The sequence below is a fragment of the Ctenocephalides felis genome, unplaced genomic scaffold (genome assembly GCF_003426905.1).
Source record: "Ctenocephalides felis isolate EL2017-DRISC unplaced genomic scaffold, ASM342690v1 CF-g0.4_SCAFFOLD_01886, whole genome shotgun sequence".
Taxonomy (NCBI): Eukaryota; Metazoa; Arthropoda; class Insecta; order Siphonaptera; family Pulicidae; genus Ctenocephalides; species Ctenocephalides felis.
Window position 1 is genome coordinate 117,941,336 of NW_020538040.1, and position 7,972 is coordinate 117,949,307.

Sequence of the window (7,972 nt, forward strand, 5' to 3'; positions counted from 1 at the left end):
GGAATTCCGAGGTAATGATTAATAGGGACAACTGGGGGCATTTGTATTGCGACGTTAGAGGTAAAATTCTTGGATCGTCGCAAGACAGAGAGAAGCGAAAGCATTTGCCAAATGTGTTTTCATCAACCAAGAACGAAAGTTAGAGGTTCGAAGGCGATCAGATACCGCCCTAGTTCTAACCATAAACAATGCCAGCTAGCGATCCGCCGAAGTTTCTCTGATGACTCGGCGGGCAGCTTCCGGGAAACCAAAGCTTTTGGGTTCCGGGGGAAGTATGGTTGCAAAGCTGAAACTTAAAGGATTTGACGGAATGGCACTACAAGGAGTGGAGCCTGCGGCTTAATTTGACTCAACACGGGAAACCTCACCAGGTCCGGACACCGAAAGAATTGACAGATTGAGAACTCTTTCTTGATTCGGTGGGTGGTGGTGCATGGCCGTTCTTAATTGGTGGAGCGATTTGTCTGGTTAATTCTTATAACGAACGACATTCTAGCCTGCTAAATAGGCGTACTTTCCGGTTCTAGTTGTATGTTCTAGAGATTTTATATTCTTGCGACCCTCCCGATAACCGGAAACCCAAACTCTTCGAAATGCGGTTTCGTTCCGGCAAATTTGGACAATTCAAAGGTTCCTCATCGATTTTGTGTGCGCTTGCTTACTAACGTTTGTGAGCACATCATAATCATAATACGACCTCAGAGCAGATGAGATTACCCGCTGAATTTAAGCATATTACTAAGCGGTAGAAAAGAAACTAACTAGGATTTCCTTAGTAGTGGCGAGCAAACAGGGAAGGGCCCAGCACTAAATCCCGCGACCGGAAGCGGACGCTGGAAAATGTAGTGTTAGGGAGGATCCGATTATCTCGCTGCGTTTCGGCGAGTTCAAGTCCATCTTGAATGGGGCCATTTATCCATAGAGGGTGCCAGGCCCGTAGCGACCGTTGCGCATATCGAGAGGATCTCTCCTCAGAGTCGAGTTGCTTGAGAGTGCAGCTCTAAGTGGGTGGTAAACTCTATCTAAGGCTAAATATGACCACGAGACCGATAGCGAACAAGTACCGTGAGGGAAAGTTGAAAAGAACTTTGAAAAGAGAGTTCAAGAGTACATGAAACCATTCAGGGGTGAACCTGAGAAACCCGAAAGATCGAAAGGAGAGATTCAATGTTATCGTTGTCTTCCATTTATTGGCGTGCGATTGACCGGGATTTGTCCTGCGATACGCCGTCGGCTTATGCGTTAGGCGGCGATGGCATGCACTTCTCTCTCAGTAGGACGTCGCGACCCGTTTGGTGTCGATCTACGACCGCGGCGGTAGCCTGACACAAGTTTGTTCGCGTCAGACCCCGCGTGCTCCGGTCGACTGCCAGACGGTATAAACGATATGGTATAGAGTCGCTTGTAAGCATTTGGCCGGTTGGAAGCAAAGACATCGATGCCGCCTCGAGCTGTTAGCTGCCGTGTCCTCGGACGGACTCTATTACCGGTCAGCGATGCTATTGCTTTGGGAACTTTCAGGACCCGTCTTAAAACACGGACAAAGGAGTCTAGCATGTGCGCGAGTCATTGGGAAATACAAAACCTAAAGGCGCAATGAAAGTAAAGGTTCGCTTAAGTGAACTGAGGGATGACGGACCGCATCTACGAATGCGTGCTCGCAATCCCGGGGCGTCTCACTCTCATTGCGAGAAGAGGCGCACCCAGAGCGTACACGCTGGGACCCAAAAGATGGTGAACTATGCCTGGTCAGGTCGAAGTCAAGGGAAACCCTGATGGAGGACCGTAGCGATTCTGACGTGCAAATCGATCGTCGGAACTGGGTATAGGGGCGAAAGACTAATCAAACCATCTAGTAGCTGGTTCCCTCCAAAGTTTCCCTCAGGATAGCTGGCATTCGATGAGCGAGTCTCATCCGGTAAAGCGAATGATCAAAGGCCTTGGGGCCGAAACGACCTCAACCTATTCTCAAACTTTAAATGGGTGAGATCTCTGGCTTGCTTGAATAGTGAAACCAAAGATTTGGATCAGAGTGCCTAGTGGGCCACTTTTGGTAAGCAGAACTGGCGCTGTGGGATGAACCAAACGCCGAGTTAAGGCGCCTAAACGACGCTAATGGGATACCATGAAAGGCGTTGGTTGCTTAAGACAGCAGGACGGTGGCTATGGAAGTTGGAATCCGCTAAGAAGTGTATAACAACTCACCTGCCGAAGCAACTAGCCCTGAAAATGGATGGCGCTGAAGCGTCGTACCTATACTCGGCCGCCAGGGCATGAGAAGCGTTCATTAAAATTTGTTTTGAAGCCCTGGTGAGTAGGAAAGTCTCGGTGGTGTGCGCAGACGGGTTTGAGCGTGAGCCTGCCTGGAGCCGCCATCGGTGCAGATCTTGGTGGTAGTAGCAAATACTCCAGCGAGGCCTTGGAGGACTGACATGGAGAAGGGTTTTGTGTGAACAGCCGTTGCACACGAGTCAGTCGATCCTAAGCCCCAGGAGAAATCCTATGTTGATGTTGGTGTATTTTATTTTGAATAAAATCTCACACCCATCGGGCAAAATGGAATCCGGTTCCTATTCCGGAACCCGGCAGCGGAACCGTTTACAAGTCGGGCCCTCGCAAGAGAGTTCGTTGTGGTAACCCAAAATGACCTGGAGACGCCGTCGGGAGATACGGAGAGAGTTTTCTTTTCTGTATGAGCGTTCGAGTTACCTGGAATCCTCTAGCAGGGAGATAGGGTTTGGAACGCGAAGAGCACCGCAGTTGCGGCGGTGTCCGTATCTTCCCCTCGGACTCTGAAAATCCAGGAGAGGGCCACGGTAGGTGTCGCGCCGGTTTGTACCCATATCCGCAGCAGGTATCCAAGGTGAAGAGCCTCTAGTCGATAGATTAATGTAGGTAAGGGAGTCGGCAAATTGGATCCGTAACTTCGGGATAAGGATTGGCTCTGAGGATCGGGGCGATTCGGGCTTGATCGGGGAGACTGACGTGCCGGGCCTGGGCGAGGTGAAACGGTCCTTGCGACTTGGATCCGAGCTCGGTCCTGTGCCTTGCCCCCCCGCGGATCTTTCTTGCTGCGAGGCTTCTGTGCCGGCTTTGGTCGGTCGGTCGTCCTCTTCGGCCGCCATTGAACGGTCAGCTCAGAACTGGCACGGACTAGGGGAATCCGACTGTCTATTTAAAATAAAGCATTGCTGTGGCCCTAGCGGGTGTTGACGCAATGTGATTTCTGCCCAGTGCTCTGAATGTCAACGTGAAGAAATTCAAGCAAGCGCGGGTAAACGGCGGTGGTAACTATAACTCTCTCCATGACTCATCTAATTAGTGACGCGCATGAATGGATTAACGAGATTCCCACTGTCCCTATCTACTTGCTATATTTGTGGATATTGAAGGTGCCTTCGATAACCTGTGGTGGCCCGCCATTACACATAGGCTGGCGCAGGCAAACTGCAGCAGCCATATGGTGAATATAGTAAAAGACTATTTTAAAAGGCGTTGCGCCGATGTAAGAGGCAACACAAAGAAGGTTGGAAGAAACATGCAGAAGGGATGTCCACAAGGATCAATAATTGGTCCTGTTGCATGGAACTTCTGCATGGACGTTCTTCTAGAGAATCTAGACGACCTAGCTCAGCTAGGAGAAACTGTGGAACCTATTACATACGCAGATGACTTGGCGTTAATAATTAAAGGAAACTCCAGAAATGATCTGGAGAGAACTGGTACTATGGCCCTTAAATGTGTTGAGGACTGGTGCGTGACGTATAAAGTGAGAGTCAGCAGTGGAAAAACTGTCGCAATGATGATGAAGGGCAAATTTAATGGAGGCAGACAACCGATTATTAAAGTTAACAACAGTAACCTGAAATATGCAAAAAAAGTGCGATACTTGGGAATTACTATAGATAACAGGCTAAACTTTGTAGCGCACACTAAGTTTCTAAGGGAGAAGCTAGTCAGCTTCATCCTGAATATCAGGAGGGTTGCAAAGAAGGAATGTAGCCTTAAAAGAGGCACCCTTGACACTTTGTACAAATCAGTGATAATACCTATAGCAACATACAGCGCTGCTGCGTGGTTTGACAAGTCGTCCCACACGCACAACCTTAGAAACTTGAACGCCGAACGAAGAATAATACTACTGACTCTCACCAAGGCGTGCCGTACCACCGAAACAAATGCACTACAAACAATAAGTGGCAAAATGCCACTAGACTTAGAGATTACACTACAAAGCATCATAAACATTGTAAAAAGAAATAAGAAAATTAGCTGAAACAATTATAATTACAATCCAATAGCAGACCCAAGCAGGGAAACCCTCAATATAGAGGTTAAAATGATAAAAGAAGCAATAAAGCTGGAATGACAGAAAAGATGGGAATTGGCAAGTACGGGTAGGATAACCTACGGTTTCATTGGCGATATAACATACGCTACAAGAAACAAGTGGTTTAAACCCAGTAGAGAGTGCGTGTATATTCTGACCGGATACGGTCCGTTTAGGCGCACACTTCACACAAGGGGCGCCACGGAGGACGACAAATGTCCCTTCTGTGGAGAAAGCGAGACAAGCGCGCACATGCTGGTCATTTGCAACAGATATGATGATTTAAGAAGGCAAAACCTCTTTGAAATAGCAGGAAACACAAACCTTGATGTGTACCTGGAAACCAAAGCCAATTACCTGGGGCTTGTTGCTTTTGCAGCACGAGCCATTAAAACCAGAATTGCAGTACAAAACCAAAGCTGAAACCTATAATACAGACTAAAGGTAGGAAGGCAGGACCGCCTCCACGTGGTTTGGGATGGAAACGTCAGCCCACTGACGGCCAAAGGTCCTGCACAACACCCACAAACATAATATTTAAATTTGGGAAATAATCAATTATTAAGTAGACGCTACATAGCAATGAGTGAAAGCTCGAGCTATATGGAATAAGAATAAATAATGAATGAATGTTCCTATCTACTTTCTAGCGAAACCACTGCCAAGGGAACGGGATTGAAAAAATTAGCGGGGAAAAAAGACCCCGTTGAGCTTGACTCTAGTCTGGCATTGTAAGGAAACGTGAAAGGTGTAGCGTAAGTGGGTGATAGCAATATCGTCGGTGAAATACCACTACTTTCATCGTTTTTTTACTTACTCGATTGGGCGGAAAGCGTGCGTCGAGAACTTTCGTTCCGACTGTCACGGATTTCTAGAGCCAAGCGTGTAAGGGTGGTGTGAGGCTTCGCGCCGATCGCCAACTATACTCTAGCGTGATCCGATTCGAAGAAATTGCTAGGCCAGGAGTTTGACTGGGCCGGTACATCTGCCAAATAATAACGCAGGTGTCCTAAGGCCAGCTCAGCGAGGACAGAAACCTCGCGTAGAGCAAAAGGGCAAATGCTGGCTTGATCCCGGTGTTCAGTGTGCCCAGGGACTGCGAAAGCACGGCCTATTGATCCTTTTGGCTTGAAGAGTTTTTAGCAAGAGGTGTCAGCAAAGTTACCACAGGGATAACTGGCTTGTGGCAGCCAAGCGTTCATAGCGACATTGCTTTTTGATTTTTCGATGTCGGCTCTTCCTATCATTGCGAAGCAGAATTCGCCAAGCGTTGGATTGTTCACCCACAAATAGGGAACGTGAGCTGGGTTTAGACCGTCGTGAGACAGGTTAGCTTTTCCCTACTGATAAATCGTCGTTGCGATAGTAATCCTGCTCAGTACGAGAGGAACCGCAGGTTCGGACATTTGGTTCACGCACTCGGTCGAGCGGCCGGTGGTGCGAAGCTACCATTCGTGGGATTATGCCTGAACGCCTCCAAGGCCGTATCCTTTCTAGAGAAAGTAAGCAACGATATCTCTAGGAGTCTCGTGAGTCGAAAGGCTCAATACAATGTGATTTATTAGGTATTCGGCACACGCCGTTTATCGCACGAGCCATTTTTAGCCGAATGAGGCCCTGGACAGTGGCGGTATCCGTCCGTTATATCTGTCTTGCCTATAGCGGTCGATCATGGGTCACTAGTTTGATGTAGAGACTCGGAATCGTTTATAAACGACTTAGATACCTGGCGGGGTGTTGTGCTCGGCAGAGCAGTTACCACGCTGCGATCCGTTGAGACTCAGCCCTTGGCTTGGGGATTCGTCATGTTGGCTTGACGTCACCCCACACTATTAGAGCATAAGCCTTAAGCCCTACGTTGTAGCCGGTTACAGTATGCCACAATCATTTCAACTTTGCCGTCGAAAAATTGTGCATATTGTTAATTGAGAGAAATTTTGTTAATATGCTTTGAGAAGTTCAATTTGGTGTCAAAAATAACTCCACGGTCTTTTATACAAGTCACTTAATTTATTTTTTGGTTTTCTATATCGTAATCTTGTTGAACTGAATTGTGGGATCAAGATAGTATCATTGCTGCGCATTTTTTAGCATTTAACTTAAGTTTATTACTAATGCACCAGTTGTTTAATTGCGCAATGTCTTGTTGTAACGATAATCCATCATCATCATAATTTATAGTTTTATAGATTTTGAGGTCATCTGCATATAAAAGGTAATCAGATTTGAAGTCAGTGCCTATGTCATTAATAAAAATATTGAATAATATTGGTTCCAAGTGTGATCCTTGCGGTACACCAGATATCGCTTCGTATTTTTCAGATAAATGACCATCTAGTCTCACCTGTAGATGCCTGCCTGTTAAGAAAGATCTGACCAGAATATTGTGATCGACGAGATCAAACGCTTTACTGAAGTCTGTGTAGATTGTATGGACATCCAGGCCGTTGTTCATTGCGCCTAATATTTGTTCTGCATATAATAGTAGATTTGTTGTTGTAGATCTGCCACCACAAAAACCATGCTGTTTTGTGGTTATGATATTTTTAAAAGACCACGAAAATTTTGGTAGCACTAATTTTTCGAACAACTTAGAAATAGCAGATTGGATACAAATGGGACAATAGTTATCGGCTGTTGTTTTAGATACAAATTTATGGATTGGTGTTATATAAGCTGATTTCCAAGCTGACGGGAAACTACCGTGTTGTAAGGATTTAGCGAAGATGTGTGTGAGTGGTTCACAGAGGATGGCGGCGCAATTCTTGAGAAATGTGTTAAGTAATCCCTCTGGACAGGCTCCTTTTCTCACATTTAATTTGAATAGTAGATTAAATACTTCATCAGAACTCACATCTAGGTTTGAGAGGTCGGCGTCGATGATATTTGCTCCCATCTCATATTCGTTAGATGTAGTTTTATCAATGCTAGATGAATAAGTACTTTTGAAAAAAGATGCAAAAAGGTTCGCAATATTATGTCCTTCATGAGCCACTAAACCATTCCAAGTCAGAGTGTCAGGTCTATTCGAATGATTTTTTTTCTTTCACAAATGTCCAAAATTTTGTACTGTCAGATTTAATTTTATTTTCCATTTTGGTAATGTAGTTTTCATAACACTGCTTGCTCAATTTCTTGCAATCATACCTTAGTTGGCAGAATTCATTGTATGTGGATCTGAACTAATTTTTCTTGTACTCTGTATGTGTTTTTTTTAAGTTTAATGGTGGATATGAGTTCTTTTGAGAACCATCTGGGATTATTAGTGTTTTTGCAGGATAGGAGCGGAACAAACTCTAATAAACCATTATTTATTACTTTATATAGATTATCTACTTTTTCATAAATGTTGGTTGCCTTGTATAAATCGATCCAATTAGTGTTAAAAATAGTCATTCAGGCCAGCATAATCCGCTATATTAAATTGGTATGTAGGAGTCTTTTTTGAACGGAGATGTTTTTGGATGTTGATATTTTTGGACAAGGCTGGGTGATGAGTATCCTCATGAGTTAGAGCATGAGAACGCTCTAAGTTGCGTGTATATTACTGAAGCACAGGTCAAGCGTTTTTCCACTATGATTTTGAATGTTGTTAAATTGCCGATAGTTTAGTAGTGACAACTCTTTATAAACCAAGCACGA

At 45.2% G+C, this 7,972-nt stretch overlaps 1 pseudogene; it reads left to right on the top strand.

The window, feature by feature from the left end:
* Positions 1-693: 693 nt before the first annotated feature.
* On the top strand, positions 694-6,134 carry LOC113378964 (annotated as a pseudogene).
* The last annotated feature ends 1,838 nt before the right edge of the window (positions 6,135-7,972 follow it).